At 51.1% G+C, this 22,500-nt stretch overlaps 1 protein-coding gene across 2 annotated transcripts in view; it reads right to left on the bottom strand.

The window, feature by feature from the left end:
- LOC147014282 (SH3 and cysteine-rich domain-containing protein 3-like) overlaps positions 1-22,500 on the bottom strand; it is a 124,687-nt gene that overhangs the window by 100,900 nt on the left and 1,287 nt on the right. The gene's annotated exons all lie outside the window — the stretch shown is intronic.

Raw genomic sequence — 22,500 nt, 5'->3', positions numbered from 1 at the left:
CGGGGGGAAACAGGAGGGGGTTGCTGATGCTCGGGGTATAGAGGAGCTTTATTATCCCTGGTGTGCGTCTCCACCTCGGCCAGGTCGCGCTGCCGGCCTCCCTCGGGCGTGCAGCTCCTGGCACCGACGCGAGCACCCCCTCGTCCGACTCTCTTCAGCTTCTCCAGCCACTGCAGGCTTCGGGCTCCAGACTTCCACACTCGTCCCCTCCGTTCCGACTCCTTCTCGTTCTCTCCGTTCCGACTCCTTCTCGTTCTCTCCGTTCCGACTCCTTCTCGTTCTCTCCGTTCCGACTCCTTCTCGTTCTCGTTCTCCTTTTCGTTCTCGTTTTCCTTCTCCTTTTCGTTCTCGTTCTCCTTTTCGTTCTCGTTCTCCTTTTCGTTTTCTTCGTTCTCGTTCTCGTTTTCCTTTCTGCTGACTGACGAACACCGTCCTTTTATCCCCCGGAACTTCGCCTTTGACCCCCTCCCTTTGACCTTTCACCTCGCTCCCCATTGGCCCGAGAAAAAGTGGGCGTGAAGGCTTTTTGATCCACAAATTTGCATATATCGATCGCCCTGGGGCGGGGCCACCCGCCCTCGCTCACCGATTGGACGGCAAAAAGTGGGCGTGTGTCGTTTTTGATCCGTTTTTGAAGCACAAAATCCGTGATTTTGTACACGCTGTTCAACGTGCGCCCTGCACGAATCCAACACCGGTACCCACAGCGGGGCAAGAACGGTGGCGATGCTACGGTTGCGAGGTGTGACGTGAAGGTCGTGGCGGTTGTGGTGAAGCGGCGTTGTGGTTGGTGGTTGATGTTGTGGTTGTGATCATGGCGGTTGGTCCAAAATAAAGATAGTAAAAGAAAAACGGCTATCCTGAAGAGTCGCAGCACGTATAAATGACATGTATTCCCACTAGACAACGGGTTTGGGCCTAACTACACATGCACTTACCGAGATACCTCACCTAAGGGACCTGAATGGTGGTTTGCGAATCTGGTAACCACAACACTACCCCCTTCCCTTTTTACAGACTCGTCCCGAGTCGTCAAATTTTCGTGTGCCATCATGTGTAGTTTTCCCCTAGTACACTTTACCTACGGATCCCTGAGTGCGACATTCATGGTATTCGTGTCCCCAAAATAAATAACCTGAGGGCTGCGTAACTATCTAAACAAACTCACTCACACGGACGACTTAAATAAAATTGCCGGCGCTAAGACATACATGCCGGGGGCGCACTCATATGTACAGTACATCTTAACCTTAACTTACAAATTTTACACTAAACCATGGCCCAGGATCATTGACTCTGCAAAAAGAAAGCAGTTAGCAGGGAGCCAGGCTGCCCACATGCAGTCTCTGGCTCAAACAATGCAGGTGACAGGGAACGTGGCTGGCTGCTCACACGCAGTCCAAGGCCTTCCCTTTTGAACTGAACTCAGTGAACCACAACGGTGCTTGGGCTGCACAACGCAGTCTCCGTGCCAGCTCAAGTGGCACACGCAATGAGCACAACGAATGGATGCATGAACGGTTTGAACTGAATGCAGTGAACCACAACGGTGCATGGGCTGCACAAACGCAGTCTCCGTGCCAGCTCAAGTGGCACACGCAATGAGCACAACGAATGGATGCATGGACACAAACACGGTGCACGGGCCGCCACTGCAGGCCCGTGTTGTAGCTGCCAACAGGGCAGTTCTTGCAGCTTGCAAACTGTTGCCTTGCGGATCCTGGCGCACATGGAAATGAACAGGGGGGGGGCAAAGCAAAAATTGAACGGGGCTGGTGAACGTGGGCAGTGGGCATGGCATGGCAAAGGTGAGCAGGCAAACACAGCCCGCAGAAGAAGGCCGCTGCAGGCAAACACAGCCCGCAGATGAACTGGCCGGCACAGGCCTTGAAGTACAGCAGCTGCAGACGAAGTGGCCGGCACAGGCCTTGAAGCAAAACACGGCCAGCCGATGAAGTTGGCCAGCCTTTGCCGTTCAATGGAGGTTGGTGGAGGGAGTGCGGTGGTGCTGGCCACTTGGAAGGCGGGCTCGGACCTACCTACCTGTCTCCCTCCCAACCTATCGCCTTTGCCTGTCACTGTACATACCCACTCCCTTAATTTGTCAAACCCCAATTTAGCCCCAACTTATTTTTTTGTTGTTTTCATTTTTACTCCCCCACTATAAATCGTCCCCTAACCCCCTTTATCGTCCTTGTTCGGCTAACCTATCCTGTCACCTAGCCTACTCCCAACCCCTACGTTCCCTTCCCGGAGGGGAATAAGGGAGAGCTAACGTCCTGTGTCGAGGCCCAACGAAGCCTCAGGATGGCCTCCCCAGAGTTCGGCGATCTTAACACCAAGTGGGTCCAGCGGCCCACAATGTCAGCGAGGGGATGGATGGTGCGGAGGGGTACACTTCCTAGTCTACCCATCCATTTAACTGTTAAACTACCCCGGGGCTTTCAACAAGCGCCTCTCGCTTAAACTATTGGTTCTAACAACCCAGATTCCCGTCGCCTGTGTTGGTGTCCTCACAATTTCGGGCCTCACCCCCCAATTTTCGCTCCGTGCCCTCACACGGTCTCCTGGCTGGGACACGTGGCTCCCTTTGGCAGGCACGACCATCTGCCGAATCTCCCGCTATGGCACCCCCGGGCACTACACTGCCTCCGAGCCTACCAGCTCCCTAACACCGGGGAGTGCCCCCCATGGCACCTCCCCTGAAACGCACACGTGGCAGGCCGGCCTCCCGGGCCCCTTTCCGAGGGTCACCCGTGCCCACAACACTGCCCACGCGGCTAATGGCGACCCGGGCCCCCGCACCAAGCAGGCGCACCCGTGCCCACTACTCTATCCCGGCCCCCCATGGGCCCTTGGCCTACCGCGGCCGACTAGCCTGGTGCCCGGGGTACCCACTCAGCAATACTCACTTTTCGCAGCCACGCTCCCAGCCCGTCAACAGGGCTCCTGCACCCCTCCAAACGGGTTTCGAGCCTACTTCCCCACCAACAACAAAACGACCTCCAATTTGTAATTTAACTAACCCCCTAACTCACTCTACAATGACCCCGGGGGTCCCTTGGGCTGGAGTCACTCCTCCCCCCAATCACTCATCGCACCATGCATTCCCCATTCGCTCCATTCACACAGACCCGCTGGCCTCACTCACTCATCATGTACTCACCTCACAACTCTTCAACACACACGCCGCTGAACTCTGCCATCCTTCTAACTACCTCCCCTAACTAACTCGTGCTCCCACGTCGTCCCTTAAACTATAGCACGTTCCTTTTAACACTACGTAGCTAAACTACGTCCCCTCTACACACTCACTGTCAGTCACTGTCTCCAAAATAATCCCATACTCCATTTTCCCAACCTAAATCTGACTACAATCCCTCTAACTAATCCATTCCACGGACTCCATGAGGACTTACCCCTGCCCCATGAAGTCGGTCTAACTAAGCTAACCCTTCCCCCTAACTAGTTTCCATCCTGTGCCCAGGGTAAGGGGGTCTTTCACCCCTTGCCCAGGAATCCTGTACACCCGAAAGTGAGGCTTGTTTTTCCCTTTTTTTTTTTTCATGCCCAGCACCTGCGCGGCAACTCAGAGCTCGCGCACTTTGCACCTGCCCGTGACGTCATGCAGCTGCACGTGTTCCTCGTCCCTCCTTGGACGGGACCATCAGGCAGAGATACCCCTCCTGCCGGATTCCAACCCCACGTGCAGCCATGACGTCACCGTGCGCATAAAAAAAAAACACAAGCCACACGTCTCGAGGGGTTCCCCACGCGAACACATGTGCTTTGCCCGTTGGGGCTTAACACACACGATCGCGTGGAGAACCCGTCCGGTCCAAATCCATTTACCTGCCTAACTTTGTCCGTCCGCGGGATCGGCAAATCCACCGCGTGCGTTTCCGGACCGGGACTTCACTCTCGCAAGCGAGCACGTGGTGGTCTCGTGCGTTGCACAGCACGAACCGCGTGCTCACTGCTGGGTGAACCCGGCACGGTCCTCGAAACAACTACAGCCGCGACTCGGCTTTCTCTCCTCTGTCGCCGTCGTCGTCTCCATTCCACCCACGCACACCTGCGTGTTACGACGCACACAGTCCACACCATCACATTCACACCGGGAGATGCGGCTGCGTGCTCCCGCATGCCGACCGACATCTCCCTCACATACCGCTCTCACACACACGGTCTCCCTTGCACACAGCGACCTTGCACACGGCCGTTCACTCACGCGTGCCTCACTACTCTCACACCGTGCCTCATCCACACACGCGGGGGCACTCACCCGCGGTACCTCACTCATACACACGGCGACACTCACACACGCGGTCTCTTCCACACACGGTGCCTCACCCACACACGCGGGGGCACTAACCCGCGGTGCCTCACTCACACTCCGTGCCTCATCCACACACGGCGTGCTGGGAAGCACGTACTCCGGCACCATCGCCACCACACCACTCACACGTGGTGCCTCACTCATACTGGCCGTTTCACTCACACACACGGCCTCACTCACACACGGTGCCTCATCCACACACGCGGGGGCACTCAACCGCGGTGTCTCATCCATACTCCGTGCCTCACTCACACATACGGGGGAACTCACCCGCGGTGCCTCACCCACACACAGCGTGCTGGGAAGCACGTACTCCGGCACCATCGCCACCACACCACTCACACGTGGTGCCTCACTCATACTGGCCGTTTCACTCACACACACGGCCTCACTCACACACGGTGCCCCATCCACACCCGGCGTGCTGGGAAGCACGCACTCTGGCACCATCGCCACCACACCACTCACACACGGGGTCGCTTCCACACACGGTGCCGCACTCACACCTTGCACCACACACACAGGGACAACCACACTGGGGATTTGTGTCCCCACAAGGGTCTCCGGGGCCTCTACACCCCCCAAGCTCTCCGTGCACCCGTCCACAGCACTCGTCCCCTCAACCTCGCAAAGCACGACCGAACTCACCTGGTCGTGACTCGCCTCAAGGGGGCATACTCCCTCCCCTCGTTCCTGGAGGAGGCCATCCAGGTGCTCGCACCGGGTCCCAACACGCTCCGCGAGCTCAACCCCATTGTCCTCCACTACCTCCGTGTGTGCGTGCGCGTCACTTACCCCGTCTTCATCGTGAAGTCTTCCCTCTATCGTTCCCATCTCCCGTGTCTCTGCCAACTCTTCACCCTTTACCTCCCTTGTCTCAACTATTATTTCTGTTGTCGTCACCTCGTGTCTCGTCTCACACGTTTTGGTCTCCCCATTTAATTTTTCCCTTTCGGTCATCGTCACGACCCTCGCCCAACACGTTCCACGAATTATTTTTTCACCCGCCTCCACCGCGGGCCCTTCAGCCGCCGCACCCCCACCCAGCTCGTTTGCTCCCACACGTGGAGTCGCCATTTTTATCTCCCCGGTCACGGCCCCCATGCCCGCCCGCAGGCCCGGCCCACGTTCTGCGTCCCACCCCGCAGCTTTTTCATTTCTTCTTTCATGTTTGTTTCCATTCCGTTCATTTTTGTATCCATCTTTTCGTTTATTTGTTGTGTATTCGCATCCATCGTCGTTTTCACTTCATTCATTTGCTTGTTCATGTCTTTCATTTCGTTTTTTATTTCATTTGTCATTGCCGCCAGCATGGCGCATAGCTGGGCCACGTCGGGTGCGCTTGAGTGAACCGTTTCGGCAGGGGTTGGGGAAGGGTCTTGGTGGAGAGGGGGGGGAGGTGTCATACACCGCGGCCGCTGCCGCACCCACCTCGGGCCCTGGGTTCAGTTGGGCGAGTCCGTGTTCCTGCACAATCAACATTTCCTGCACGGGGATTCCATCCTGGACCATGGACTCTACATTATTACACATATACATTTCTAATACCCCCGGCTCCCGCTCGCCTTGAGACGCCATCTTGCTTCTCGTGAAGGGTTAATTTAGCTCGCTCGTAATTTGGAGGGAATCGGGGGTCGCTTCTCTCACCCCTGGACCGATTCCCGTGAATTTAATTGGAGACAGGAGAGCCCGTTGTCCCGTTCTCCGTTACCAGTGCCGCGAGGAGGGCGATGAATTTGTATCGCACGACCTGACACCAGTGTTGCGGATTCGCGCCCGCCGGCGTGCGAACGGCCACGTAACTCGAATCGCGGCACGTCGCCCACCGGACGGACAATCCAGTCGTGACCCTCTCGGACTAACGCTGGGAACCAGTCACGGGTGGGCCTTTTGGTCTCACCGCGATCGAGCCAATCAGCCCCCGCGTGGGATAGGGTTGCTCGCCAAATTCGACCTACCTAAGTACCCACGCGGAGGGTAGACCGGGCGATCGCACCTCGCCGCAGGTCGACTTCGGACACGGGCCACTTAAGCGACCCGTTCCGTACTATCAGAATAACCGAGCGGTGTTATCGTCGACCTCGACGGTTCGATTAATTATCGGGCGTACTCAGCCCACTACCAACCCTTTACGTGAAGCAAGATGAGGATTCAATGGGAGAAATGACGAAGCGAAGCGGGAGAACAGTTCAACAATAAAGCACATTTATTCGCGGCACACGGGAAGCACACAAATACAATTCCACCAAATGCACACAAAAAAAAGAAAACACACTTCCATTTACACAAAAAGCAAATATAAAAGTGAAAACACAGTGCAGAGCTAATACCGACTACCGAGCACACGGCAACACTTATACAATTCTACTTCATAGACGGCGCCGACAACACATACTCAAAACCAAGGAAAAGAAATACCTCAAGAATGAGGCGGGCCTGAGGCCGAGACCAGGTCGCGCCTACCCGTCTGGTGATGAGACGCGGAGCGGCGATGGCCCCGCAACCCGCGGGCCTCGTGGACGGTGTCTCGTAGGGGGTGGGAACGGGGCCCCCTTGGTCGCACTATCTCAGCGCGGGGGGAAACAGGAGGGGGTTGCTGATGCTCGGGGTATAGAGGAGCTTTATTATCCCTGGTGTGCGTCTCCACCTCGGCCAGGTCGCGCTGCCGGCCTCCCTCGGGCGTGCAGCTCCTGGCACCGACGCGAGCACCCCCTCGTCCGACTCTCTTCAGCTTCTCCAGCCACTGCAGGCTTCGGGCTCCAGACTTCCACACTCGTCCCCTCCGTTCCGACTCCTTCTCGTTCTCTCCGTTCCGACTCCTTCTCGTTCTCTCCGTTCCGACTCCTTCTCGTTCTCTCCGTTCCGACTCCTTCTCGTTCTCGTTCTCCTTTTCGTTCTCGTTTTCCTTCTCCTTTTCGTTCTCGTTCTCCTTTTCGTTCTCGTTCTCCTTTTCGTTTTCTTCGTTCTCGTTCTCGTTTTCCTTTCTGCTGACTGACGAACACCGTCCTTTTATCCCCCCGGAACTTCGCCTTTGACCCCCTCCCTTTGACCTTTCACCTCGCTCCCCATTGGCCCGAGAAAAAGTGGGCGTGAAGGCTTTTTGATCCACAAATTTGCATATATCGATCGCCCTGGGGGCGGGGCCAATTCGCCCCTCGCTCACCGATTGGACGGCAAAAAGTGGGCGTGTGTCGTTTTTGATCCGTTTTTGAAGCACAAAATCCGTGATTTTGTACACGCTGTTCAACGTGCGCCCTGCACGAATCCAACACCGGTACCCACAGCGGGGCAAGAACGGTGGCGATGCTACGGTTGCGAGGTGTGACGTGAAGGTCGTGGCGGTTGTGGTGAAGCGGCGTTGTGGTTGGTGGTTGATGTTGTGGTTGTGATCATGGCGGTTGGTCCAAAATAAAGATAGTAAAAGAAAAACGGCTATCCTGAAGAGTCGCAGCACGTATAAATGACATGTATTCCCACTAAACAACGGGTTTGGGCCTAACTACACATGCACTTACCGAGATACCTCACCTAAGGGACCTGAATGGTGGTTTGCGAATCTGGTAACCAGAACACTACCCCCTTCCCTTTTTACAGACTCGTCCCGAGTCGTCAAATTTTCGTGTGCCATCATGTGTAGTTTTCCCCTAGTACACTTTACCTACGGATCCCTGAGTGCGACATTCATGGTATTCGTGTCCCCAAAATAAATAACCTGAGGGCTGCGTAACTATCTAAACAAACTCACACGGACGACTTAAATAAAATTGCCGGCGCTAAGACATACATGCCGGGGGCGCACTCATATGTACAGTACATCTTAACCTTAACTTACAAATTTTACACTAAACCATGGCCCAGGATCATTGACTCTGCAAAAAGAAAGCAGTTAGCAGGGAGCCAGGCTGCCCACATGCAGTCTCTGGCTCAAACAATGCAGGTGACAGGGAACGTGGCTGGCTGCTCACACGCAGTCCAAGGCCTTCCCTTTTGAACTGAACTCAGTGAACCACAACGGTGCTTGGGCTGCACAACGCAGTCTCCGTGCCAGCTCAAGTGGCACACGCAATGAGCACAACGAATGGATGCATGAACGGTTTGAACTGAATGCAGTGAACCACAACGGTGCATGGGCTGCACAAACGCAGTCTCCGTGCCAGCTCAAGTGGCACACGCAATGAGCACAACGAATGGATGCATGGACACAAACACGGTGCACGGGCCGCCACTGCAGGCCCGTGTTGTAGCTGCCAACAGGGCAGTTCTTGCAGCTTGCAAACTGTTGCCTTGCGGATCCTGGCGCACATGGAAATGAACAGGGGGGGGGCAAAGCAAAAATTGAACGGGGCTGGTGAACGTGGGCAGTGGGCATGGCATGGCAAAGGTGAGCAGGCAAACACAGCCCGCAGAAGAAGGCCGCTGCAGGCAAACACAGCCCGCAGATGAACTGGCCGGCACAGGCCTTGAAGTACAGCAGCTGCAGACGAAGTGGCCGGCACAGGCCTTGAAGCAAAACACGGCCAGCCGATGAAGTTGGCCAGCCTTTGCCGTTCAATGGAGGTTGGTGGAGGGAGTGCTGTGGTGCTGGCCACTTGGAAGGCGGGCTCGGACCTACCTACCTGTCTCCCTCCCAACCTATCGCCTTTGCCTGTCACTGTACATACCCACTCCCTTAATTTGTCAAACCCCAATTTAGCCCCAACTTATTTTTTTGTTGTTTTCATTTTTACTCCCCCACTATAAATCGTCCCCTAACCCCCTTTATCGTCCTTGTTCGGCTAACCTATCCTGTCACCTAGCCTACTCCCAACCCCTACGTTCCCTTCCCGGAGGGGAATAAGGGAGAGCTAACGTCCTGTGTCGAGGCCCAACGAAGCCTCAGGATGGCCTCCCCAGAGTTCGGCGATCTTAACACCAAGTGGGTCCAGCGGCCCACAATGTCAGCGAGGGGATGGATGGTGCGGAGGGGTACACTTCCTAGTCTACCCTATCCATTTAACTGTTAAACTACCCCGGGGCTTTCAACAAGCGCCTCTCGCTTAAACTATTGGTTCTAACAACCCAGATTCCCGTCGCCTGTGTTGGTGTCCTCACAATTTCGGGCCTCACCCCCCAATTTTCGCTCCGTGCCCTCACACGGTCTCCTGGCTGGGACACGTGGCTCCCTTTGGCAGGCACGACCATCTGCCGAATCTCCCGCTATGGCACCCCCGGGCACTACACTGCCTCCGAGCGTACCAGCTCCCTAACACCGGGGAGTGCCCCCCATGGCACCTCCCCTGAAACGCACACGTGGCAGGCCGGCCTCCCGGGCCCCTTTCCGAGGGTCACCCGTGCCCACAACACTGCCCACGCGGCTAATGGCGCCCCGGGCCCCCGCACCAAGCAGGCGCACCCGTGCCCACTACTCTATCCCGGCCCCCCATGGGCCCTTGGCCTACCGCGGCCGACTAGCCTGGTGCCCGGGGTACCCACTCAGCGATACTCACTTTTCGCAGCCACGCTCCCAGCCCGTCAACAGGGCTCCTGCACCCCTCCAAACGGGTTTCGAGCCTACTTCCCCACCAACAACAAAACGACCTCCAATTTGTAATTTAACTAACCCCCTAACTCACTCTACAATGACCCCGGGGGTCCCTTGGGCTGGAGTCACTCCTCCCCCCAATCACTCATCGCACCATGCATTCCCCATTCGCTCCATTCACACAGACCCGCTGGCCTCACTCACTCATCATGTACTCACCTCACAACTCTTCAACACACACGCCGCTGAACTCTGCCATCCTTCAAACTACCTCCCCTAACTAACTCGTGCTCCCACGTCGTCCCTTAAACTATAGCACGTTCCTTTTAACACTACGTAGCTAAACTACGTCCCCTCTACACACTCACTGTCAGTCACTGTCTCCAAAATAATCCCATACTCCATTTTCCCAACCTAAATCTGACTACAATCCCTCTAACTAATCCATTCCACGGACTCCATGAGGACTTACCCCTGCCCCATGAAGTCGGTCTAACTAAGCTAACCCTTCCCCCTAACTAGTTTCCATCCTGTGCCCAGGGTAAGGGGGTCTTTCACCCCTTGCCCAGGAATCCTGTACACCCGAAAGTGAGGCTTGTTTTTCCCTTTTTTTTTTTTCATGCCCAGCACCTGCGCGGCAACTCAGAGCTCGCGCACTTTGCACCTGCCCGTGACGTCATGCAGCTGCACGTGTTCCTCGTCCCTCCTTGGACGGGACCATCAGGCAGAGATACCCCTCCTGCCGGATTCCAACCCCACGTGCAGCCATGACGTCACCGTGCGCATAAAAAAAAAACACAAGCCACACGTCTCGAGGGGTTCCCCACGCGAACACATGTGCTTTGCCCGTTGGAGCTTAACACACACGATCGCGTGGAGAACCCGTCCGGTCCAAATCCATTTACCTGCCTAACTTTGTCCGTCCGCGGGATCGGCAAATCCACCGCGTGCGTTTCCGGACCGGGACTTCACTCTCGCAAGCGAGCACGTGGTGGTCTCGTGCGTTGCACAGCACGAACCGCGTGCTCACTGCTGGGTGAACCCGGCACGGTCCTCGAAACAACTGCAGCCGCTACTCGGCTTTCTCTCCTCTGTCGCCGTCGTCGTCTCCATTCCACCCACGCACACCTGCGTGTTACGACGCACACAGTCCACACCATCACATTCACACCGGGAGATGCGGCTGCGTGCTCCCGCATGCCAACCGACATCTCCCTCACATACCGCTCTCTCACACACACGGTCTCCCTTGCACACAGCGACCTTGCACACGGCCGTTCACTCACGCGTGCCTCACTACTCTCACACCGTGCCTGACTAACGGTATGTGATACATATATATGTATCATATATATATATATATATATATATATATATATATATATATATACACATATATACATATATATATATATATATACACATATATATATATATATATATATATATATATATATATATATATATATATATATATATATATATATATATATATATATATATATATATATATATATATATATATATATATATATATATATATATATATATATATATATATATATATATATATATATATATATATATATATATATATATATATATATATATATATATATATATATATACACATATATATATATATATATATATATATACACATATATATATATATATATATATATACACATATATATATATATATATATATATATATATATACACATATATATATATATATATATATACACATATATATATATATATATATATATATATACACATATATATATATATATATATATACATATATATATATATATATATATATATACATATATATATATATATATATATATATATATACATATATATATATATATATATATATATATATATATATATATATATATATATATATATATATATATATATATATATATATATATATATATATATATATATATATATATATATATACATATATATATATATATATATATACATATACATATATATATATATATATATATATATATATATATATATATATATATATATATATATATATATATACACATATATATATATATATATATATATATATATATATATATATATATATATATATATATATACACATATATATATATATATATATATATATATATATATATATATATATATATATATATATATATATATATATATATATATATATATATATATATATATATATATATATATATATATATATATATATATATATATATATATATATATATATATATATATATATATATATATATATATATATATATATATATATATATATATATATATATATATATATATATATATATATATATATATATATATATATATATATATATATATATATATATATATATATATATATATATATATATATATATATATATATATATATATATATATATATATATATATATATATATATATATATATATATATATATATATATATATATATATATATATATATATATATATATATATATACACATATATATATATATATATATATATATATATATATATATATATATATATATATATATATATATATATATATATATATATATATATATATATATATATATATATATATATATATATATATATATATATATATATATATATATATATATATATATATATATATATATATATATATATATATATATATATATATATATATATATATATATATATATATATATATATATATATATATATATATATATATATATATATATTGTTGCGGATTCGCGCCCGCCGGCGTGCGAGCGGCCACGTAACTCGAATCGCGGCACGTCGCCCACCAGACGGACAATCCCGTCATGACCCTCTCGGACTAACGCCGGGAACTAGTCACGGGTGGGCCTTTCGGCCTCACCACGATCGTGCCAATCGGCCCCCCGCGTGGGATAGGGTTGCTCGCCAAATTCGACCTACCTAAGTCCCCACACGGAGGGTAGACCGGGCGGTCGCACCTCGCCGCAGGTCGACTTCGGACACGGGCTACTTTAAGCGACCCGTTCCGTACTATCGGGATAACCGAGCAATGTTATCGTCAACCTCGACGGTTCGATTAATTATCGGGCGTATTTAGCCCACGACCAACCCTTTACGTGAAGTAAGATGGAGATTCAATAAAAGAAAAGACGAAGCGAAACGGGAGAAATAGTTCAACATAAAGCACATTTATTCCGCGGCAAACGGAAAGCACACATATACAATTATACACCAAAAGCAAATGTAAAAGTAGAAGAAGCACAACAATTCTGCACAAAAAGCAAATGTAACAATGCAGATCTACTACCGACTACCGAGCACACGGCAACACTTATACAGTTTTACTTCACAGACGGCGCCGACAACACATATACTCAAAGCAAAAGAAAAAGGGACCACCCTCAACTACAAGGGGGCAGACAGGCCTGGGGCGGAGACCGCGTCGAGCCTACCCGTCTGGTGATGATGGCGGTTGCGCCCCGACTCCGCGGGCCTCGCTGGCACTGCCTGGAATGGGGTGGGAACGGGGCCCCCTTCTCACACTATCTCAGCACGGGGGGAAACAGGAGGGGGTTGTTGATGCTCGGGGGAATGAGGATATCTCGCTGGCTTGGGTCCCGCGACGAGCGACTCCACCGCGACCTCGGTCGCGTTACCGGCCTCCCCTCTCCGCAGCTCCCCGACTCTGACACGAGCACCCTCTCGACTGCCTTCGCCGCCGCCACAACTCTCCAACTCTCCCAGCTCTCCCCTCTTCTCAACTCTCTCCAACTGCCTGCAACTGCCCAACTCTTCCCACTCCTCAACTCCGTCCAACTGCTCGACTCCCTCCAACTGCCCAACTCTTCAACTCTTCCGAAGCACTCAACTGCCTTTTCGGCGAGCGAACGCGGCCCTTTATAGCCCCCGGGGCTTCGCTCCTTCACCTTCGACCCTTCACCTCTGGCTGGCTCCCCATTGGAGAGAGGAAAAGTGGGCGTGAATGATTCTTGATCCGCGAATCTGCATATAGCGATTATACTCCGACGCACCTGGAGGCGGGGCCAAATCGCCCCACGCTCGCTGATAGGACGGAACAGAAGTGGGAGTGAATCGTTCTTGATCCGATTTCTCGGAAAGGCTGGTGTTTTTGCACCCGCTGCTCGGTGCGCGCCCTGTACGAGTCCAGGATCGGTGCCCACAAGCGGCGCGGGAATAGCGGTGATGCGATGGTTGCGAGAGCGAGATGTGACGGCAAGGGTCGTGGCTGTTGGCGTTGTTGTTGTTGTGAAGCGGCGTTGCGGTTGGTGGTTGTTGTGTGATGGCTGTTGAGACGTGGTTGGTGGTGGTTGTGGTGGTAGTAATGGCGGCTGGTCCAAAATAAAGATAGTAAAAGAAAAACGGCTATCTAAAAGGGTCGCAACCCGAATGAATAACATTTATTCCCTCTAAACAACGGGTTTGGGCCTAACTACACATATACTAACAGAGATATCTCACCTACGGGACCTGAATGGTGGTTTGCGAATTTCGTCAACCACAACACGACCCCCTCCCCTTTTTACAGACTCGTCCCGAGTCGTCAAATTTTCGTGCGCCATCATGTGTAGTTCTCCCCTAGTACATTTTACCTACGGATCCCTGAGTGCGACATTCATGGTATTCGTGTCCCCAAAATAAATAACCTGAGGGCTGAGTAACTACCTAAACAAACTCACTCACACGGACGACTTAAATAAAATTGCCGGCGCTAAGACAGACATGCCGGGGGCGCACTAATATTTACAGTACATCTTAACCTTAACTTACAAATTTTACACTAAACCATGGCCCAGGATCAATGGACTCTGCAAAAAGAAAGCAGTTAGCAGGGAGCCAGGCTGCTCGCATGCAGTCCCTGGCTCAAACAATGCAGGTGACAGGGAACGTGGCTGGCTGCTCACACGCAGTCCAAGGCCTTCCCTTTTGAACTGAACGCAGTGAACCACAACGGTGCATGGGCTGCACAAACGCAGTCTCCGTGCCAGCTCAAGTGGCACACGCAATGAACACAACGGATGGATGGATGGACACAAACATGGTGCACGGGCAGCCACTGCAGGCCCATGTTGTAGCTGCCAACAGGGCAGTTCTCGCAGCTTGCAAACTGTTGCTTTCTGATCCTGGCGCACATGGCAATGAACAGGGGGGGGGGCAAAGCAAAAATTGAACGGGGCTGGTGAACAGGGGCAGTGGGCATGGCATGGCAAAGGTGATCAGGCAAACACAGCCCGCAGAAGAAGGCCGCAGCAGGCAAACACAGCCGGCAGACGAACTGGCCGGCACAGGCCTTGCAGAAAACAGCTGCAGACGATCCGGCCGGCACAGGCCTTGCAGCACAGCAGCTGCAGCCGATCCAGCAGCACAGGCCTTGCAGCAAAACAACAGCTGCCGATGAAGCTGGCCAGCCTTCGCCGTTCAGTGGAGGTTCGTGGAGGGAGTGCGGTGGTGCTGGCCACTCGGAAGGCGGGCTCGAACCTACTCTACGGTCTCCCTCCCAACCTATTGCCTTTGACTGTCACTGTCTATACCCACTCCCTTAATTTGTCAAACCCCAATTTAGCCCCAACTTATTTTTTTTATTTTTACTTCCCCACTATAAATCGTCCCCTAACCCCCTGTACTGTCCTTGTTCGGCTAACCTATCCTGTCACCTAGCCTACTCCCAACCCCTACGTTCCCTTCCCGGAGGGGAACAAGGGAGAGCTAGAGTCCTATGTCGAGGCCCAATCTAAGCCTCAGGATGGCCTCCCCAGACTTCAGCGATCTATAACACAAAGTGGATCCAGCGGCCCACAACGAGAGCGAGGGGATGGATGGTGCGGAGGGGTACACTTCCTATTCTACCCTATCTATTTAACTGTTAAACTACCCCGGGGCTTTCAACAAGCGCCTCTCGCTTAAACTATTGGTTCTAACAACCCAGATTCCCGTCGCCTATGTTGGTGTCCTCACAATTTCGGGCCTCGCCCCCCAATTTTCTCTCGGTGCCCTCACACGGTCTCATGGCTGGGACGCGTGGCTCCCCTTGGCAGGCACGACCCTCTGCCGAATCTCCCGCTATGGCACCCCCGGGCACTACACTGCCTCCGAGCCTACCAGCTCCCTAAACGCCGGGGAGTGCGCCCCATGGCACCTCCCCTGAAACGCACACGTGGCAGGCTGGCTTCCCGGCCCCCTTTCCGAGGGTCACCCGTGCCCACAACACTGCCCACGCGGCTAATGGCGCCCCGGGCCCCCGCACCAAGCAGGCGCACCCGTGCCCACTACGCTATCCCGGCCCCCCATGGGCCCTTGGCCTACCACGGCCGACTAGCCTGGTGCCCGGGGTACCCACTCAGCGATACTCACTTTTCGCAGCCACGCTCCCAGCCCGTCAACAGGGCTCCTGCACCCCTCCAAATGGGTTTCGAGCCTACTTTCCCACCAACAACAAAACAACCTCCATTTTTCAATTTGACTAACCCCCCAACTCAGTCTACACTGACCCCGGGGTCCCTTGGGTGGGAGTCACTCCTCCCCCCAATCACTCATCGCACCATGCATTCCCCATTCGCTCCACTCACACAGACCCGCTTGGCCTCACTCACTCATCATGTACTCACCTCACAACTCTTCAACACACACACCACTGAACTCTGCCATCCTTCCAACTTCATCCCCGAACTAACTCATGCTCCCACGTCGTCCCTTAAAATAGTAGCACGTTCCTTTTAACACTACGTAGCTAAACTACGTCAACTCTACACATCCAAAGGCTGTCACTGTCTCCAAATCTCTAAAATAACTTTCCCAACCTAAATCTGACTAAATCCCTCTAACTAATCCATTCCATGGACTCCATGAGGACTTACCCCTGCCCCATGAAGTCGGTCTAACTAAGCTAACCCTTCCCCCTAACTAGTTTCCATCCTGTGCCCTGGTCAAGGGGGTCTTCCACCCCTTGCCCAGGAATCCTGTGCACCTGAAAGTGAGGCTTGCTGTTCTTTTTTTTTTTTTCTTCTAATTGCGCAGCACCAGCGCGGCAACTCACAGCTCGCGCACTTTGCACCTGCCCGTGACGTCATGCAGCTGCACGTGTACCTCGTCCCTCCTTGGACGGTACCATCCGGCAGGGATACCCCTCCTGCCGGATTCCAACCCCGCGTGCAGCCATGACGTCACCGTGCGCATAAAAAAAACACAAGCCCCACGTCTCGAGGGGTTCCCCACGCGAACACATGTGCTTTGCCCGTTGGAGCTTAACACACACGATCGCGTGGAGAACCCGTCCGGTCCAAATCCGTAATCCTGCCTAAACTTTGTCCGTCCGCGGGATCGGCAAATCCACCGCGTGCGTTTCCGGACCGGGACTTCACCCCCGCAAGCGAGCACGTGGGGGCCTCGTGCGTTGCACAGCACGGACCGCGCGCTCGCTGCTGGGTGAACCCGGCACGGTCCCCGAAACAACTTCAGCCGCTACTCGGCTTTCTTTCCTCTGTCGCAGTCTCCGTCTCCATTCCACACACGCACTCCCGCGTGTTACGACGCTAACACACCTCACCATTGAACTCACACCGGGAGACGCGGCTGCATGTTCACACATGCCGACCGACATCTCCTTTACACACAACGACCTTGCACACGCTGTCTCTCTCACACTCGGCCGCTCACTCACGCATGCCATTTCCCTTGCACACGTGGCTCCACTCACTCGCGGCCTTTCACTCACTCGTGCCATTTCCCTCACACAAACATACTACTCACACACGCGGGGGCACTCATCCGCGGTGCCTCACTCATACACCGTGCCTCACTCACACACGCGGGGAAACTCATCCGCGGTGCCTCATCCACACACGGCGTGCTGAGAAGCACGCCCTTCTGCACACTTACCACCACACCACTCACACACGGGGTCTCTTCCACACACGGGGTCTTTGTCACCCACCTGGTCGCTCTCACACACGCCCTTGGACCCGCGCTATGCGTGCGTTGCAGCACGCATTTCGCCACACTCGTGAACACACACCTCGACACCACACACACCGGGACAACCACACTGGGGATTCGTGTCCCCACAAGGGTCTCCGGGGCCTCTATACCCCCAAGCTCTCCGTGCACCTGTCCACAGCACTCCTCCCCTCGACCTCGCAAAGCACGACCGAACCCACCTGGTCGTGACTTGCCTCAAGGGGGAATACTCCCTCCCCTCGTTCCTGGAGGAGGCCATCCAGCTGCTCGCACCGGGTCTCTACCCAGTCCGCAAGCTCACCCCCATTATCCTCCACTACCTCCGTGTGTGTGTGTGTGCGTCACTTACCCCGTCTTCATTGTGTAGTCTTCCCTCTATCGTTCCCATCTCCCGTGTCTCTGAACATTTATTCGTTTCTGTTGTCCCCTCGTGTCTATTGGTCTCTGCTTCTTTCTGGCGTCTTTCCCTTATCTTTATGTAGGTCAACCTTGCTTTCTCCTGAAGTCACTCCCGTCCTTCCCTCTGTTTCACTCCTTGTTCTTTCACGATCTCTGCGTACCTCCTCCTTGCTTTCCGTCTTAATTGTTCTTTTCTCTCCCTCCAAATTACTTTCACCTCGTCTCTTGTCTCCCGTGTCTCTATACATTTTCTCTCCTTGTTCCTTATTTCTGTCTCTTCCTGGTTCCTTTTTACTTCCCATCTGAGTCGTTCTTTCTCTCTGAGCCCCATTAGCTGTTCGTTCTCCCTCCGGAGCTCCTCAATCGCCGTTGACTCCAATCTCGCTCTCCGTTTTAGTTGTTCAATTTCACACTCATATAGTTGTTGTTTTCTCTCCCACTGTTCCTCCTGCTCTTTGTTTTCCAATCTCATTGTTTCTTTCAATTGACTCATTTCCTTCCTGTGTTTCATTCGCTGTTCTCTCACTACTCTTCATCATTTCCTCTCCTGTCCTTCCTTCTCCAGTTTCATGGTTTTCTTCATTTGGTTAATCTCCTTTTTGTGTTTCATTTGCTGCTGTCTAATTACTCTTCCTCGTTTCCTCTCTTGTCTTTCCTTATCCAGTTTCATGGTTTTCTTCATTTGGTTAATCTCCATTTTGTGTTTCATTCGCTGCTGTCTCATTACTCTTCCTTGTTTCCTCTCCTGTCTTTCCTTATCCAGTTTCATGGTTTTCTTCATTTGGTTCATCTCCATTTTGTGTTTCATTCGCTGTTCTTTGTCTATCTCCTCGTACTCCAGCCTCAGCTTTTCTTTGAATTGGTCAACCTCAGATTCATGTTCTTTTTGTTTTCTATTCCATTGTTCCTCTCGTTCTTCCCTCTCCAATCTCCTTGTGTCCTTCAATCTCCTGATTTCTCCTTCCTGCTTCATTCCTTGCTCCTTCAACTTCTCCTCGTATTCCAACCTATTTTTTTTCCTTTTGTTGTTCAGTTTCAAATTCATACTCTTTCAGTTTTTTATTCCACTGTCTCTCTTGTTGCTCGTTCTGCAATCTCATCGTTTCCTTCAATTGACGGATTTCTTTCTCCTGTCTCATTCCTTGTTCTTTGTATTTCCTATTCCACTGTCTTCCTTGTTCCTCATTCTGCAATCTCGTTATTTCTTTCAGTTGGCTGACTTCCTTCTCCTGTCTTATTTGTTCTTCCTTCATTACTCTTTCTTGCATCTCATTCTGCAATCTCGTGGTTTCCTTCAGTTGGCTGATTTCCTTCTCCTGTCTCATTCCTTGTTCTTTCAGTACTCTTTCTTGTTCCTCATTCTTTAATCTGAACTTCGCTTCCAGCTGTTCGATCTGTACAGTGTGGTTCCTTCACGTTTCATTCTCTGTTGTCGTTCTTTCTTCTCTCACCATCCTCAACTCGTTTTGCAATTCCCTCTCTTTGTTTTGGTGTTTCTGTAACTCAGAAGCTTTCTTTTCCAATTCCTTTCTCATCTCCGCACACTCCGACTTTGCTTTGGCTTCTAATTGTTCAATCTGCTCAGTGTGGTTCCTTAACGTTTCATTCTCTGTTCTCTTCCTTTCCTCTTTTAACATCCTCAGTTCGTATTGTAATCCTCTTTCTTTGTTTTCGTGTTTCAGTATCTCAGAAGTTTTTGTTTGTAATTCCTCCCTCAATTTGCATGCTTCTTCACTCATTTCATCTCTTCTTTCCACCGCTTCCCTCCTCAATTCGTCCCTTTTTTTACTGTATTCATTTAGTTTTTTCTGCCATTCCTTTCCCATTCTTATCTCCCCTTCCAGGATTTCTCTTTTAAACTGGCTTGCCCTTACCTCTCGCTTCAGTAGTTCCAATTCCCCATCTTGTTTGCGTTTTTCCTTTTCGAGCTTTGTTTTCCTTTCTCCTTCCTCCCTCAATTCTCCCTGCAGTTTTTCGAACTGTTCTGACTTTTCCAGCAATTCCTCCGCCCTTTCCTCGAGCTGTCTCTCTCCTCTTTTTATCTTCCATTCCAGGCTTTCTCTTTCCTGATTGCCTGTTCTTATCTCTTCCTTCAATTGTTCCAACTCCCCATCGTGTTCACATTTTTTTCTCTTCCAACTGTATTTCCCTCACTCTCGCCTCTAGTTCTTTGAACCGCCTTGCTTCCTCCAATAATTTTTCCATTAATTGTTTTACTTCCAAGTCGTGCTCCTTTTGTTTCTTTTCAAGCTCGGTTTTCCATTCTTCCTCCCATTGTTTCCTTTCCTGGGAGATACCAATCTGCTGTTCCTCTATTCTTTTGTTCAGTTTGCTCTTCGCATATTCCAACTGACGGGTATAAAACACTACCAAATTCTTTTTCCCACATAATTTGTCGACTCTATTGGCCAAGTCATGTTTTTGCCACCGAATTCGTTCCAGTAAATCGTCCAATCGCTGTGTCCCCCCCGTACACGTAATTTTTCTGAAGCGCGTCTGTGTGCCGTTGTGACTCGTCCACTCCACGTTGCACCTCCTCGATATATTCTTCATAACGCTTCACCTTTTCCAAGACATCCCCCAATTGTGGCTGAAGCCTGCCAATGCTCGCATAGTCATCCTGCCACGCCTGCCATGGCACATGCCGTGACCACGTGCCTTGAACCGGTGACTGGGAGCTCACGCCTCGTGCTGTGCCATTAATATCAGCCCGCTCCATGCTGCGCTGAGGTGCGATCGCGCTGCCATTGTGCGACTCCGTTTGCCAGCAAAGTTCATGCTCAAGCCGCTCCCACTGACCACAGTTAGTGGTGGGGTTATAATTATAAAAAGAACCGACCTGGGCCATGGATCCTACATGACGACACATACCTAATACCCCCGGCTCCCGCTCGCCTTGAGATGCCATCTTATTTCTCGTATAAGGTTAATTTGAATCGCTCGTAATTTGGAGGGAATCGGGGGTCGCTCCTCTCACCCCTGGACCGATTCCCGTGAATTTAGCTGGAGACAGGAGAGCCCGTTTTCCCGTTCTCCGACACCAGTACCGCGAGGAGGGGGATGGGTTTGTATCCCACTCCTGACACCAGTGTTGCGGATTCGCGCCCGCCGGCGTGCGAGCGGCCACGTAACTCGAATCGCGGCACGTCGCCCACCGGACGGACAATCCCGTCGTGACCCTCTCGGACTAACGCCGGGAACTAGTCACGGGTGGGCCTTTCGGCCTCACCACGATCGTGCCAATCGGCCCCCCGCGTGGGATAGGGTTGTTCGCCAAACTCGACCTTCCTAAGTACCCACACGGAGGGTAGACCGGGCGATCGCACCTCGCCGCAGGTCGACTTCGGACACGGGCCACTTTAAGCGACCCATTCCGTACTATCGGGATAACCGAGCGGTGTTATCGTCAACCTCGACGGTTCGATTATCGGGCGTATTTAGCCCACGACCAACCCTTTACGTGAAGTAAGATGGAGATTCAATAAAAGAAAAGACGAAGCGAAACGGGAGAAATAGTTCAACATAAAGCACATTTATTCCGCGGCAAACGGAAAGCACACATATACAATTATACACCAAAAGCAAATGTAAAAGTAGAAGAAGCACAACAATTCTGCACAAAAAGCAAATGTAACAATGCAGATCTACTACTGACTACCGAGCACACGGCAACACTTATACAGTTTTACTTCACAGACGGCGCCGACAACACATATACTCAAAGCAAAAGAAAAAGGGACCACCCTCAACTACAAGGGGGCAGACGGGCCTGGGGCCGAGACCGCGTCGAGCCTACCCATCTCGTGATGAGCCGCAAGATGGCGGCGGCGCCCCGACTCCGCGGGCCTCGCTGGCACTGCCTGGAATGGGGTGGGAACGGGGCCCCCTTCTCACACTATCTCAGCGCGGGGGGAAACAGGAGGGGGTTGTTGATGCTCGGGGGAATGAGGATATCTCGCTGGCTTGGGTCCCGCGACGAGCGACTCCACCGCGACCTCGGTCGCGTTACCGGCGTCCCCTCTCCGCAGCTCCCCGACTCTGACACGAGCGCCCTCTCGACTGCCTTCGCCGCCGCCACAACTCTCCAACTCTCCCAGCTCTCCACTCTTCTCAACTCCGTCCAACTGCCTGCAACTGCCCAACTCTTCCCACTCCTCAACTCCGTCCAACTGCTCGACTCCCTCCAACTGCCCAACTCTTCAACTCTTCCGAAA

The sequence above is a fragment of the Eptatretus burgeri genome, chromosome 13 (genome assembly GCF_056783735.1).
Source record: "Eptatretus burgeri isolate ZD-2024b chromosome 13, Ebu_testis_v1, whole genome shotgun sequence".
In the NCBI taxonomy this organism is placed as follows: Eukaryota; Metazoa; Chordata; class Myxini; order Myxiniformes; family Myxinidae; genus Eptatretus; species Eptatretus burgeri.
Note: the sequence above shows the minus strand (reverse complement) of the source record. Positions and strands in the feature narration are given on the sequence as shown.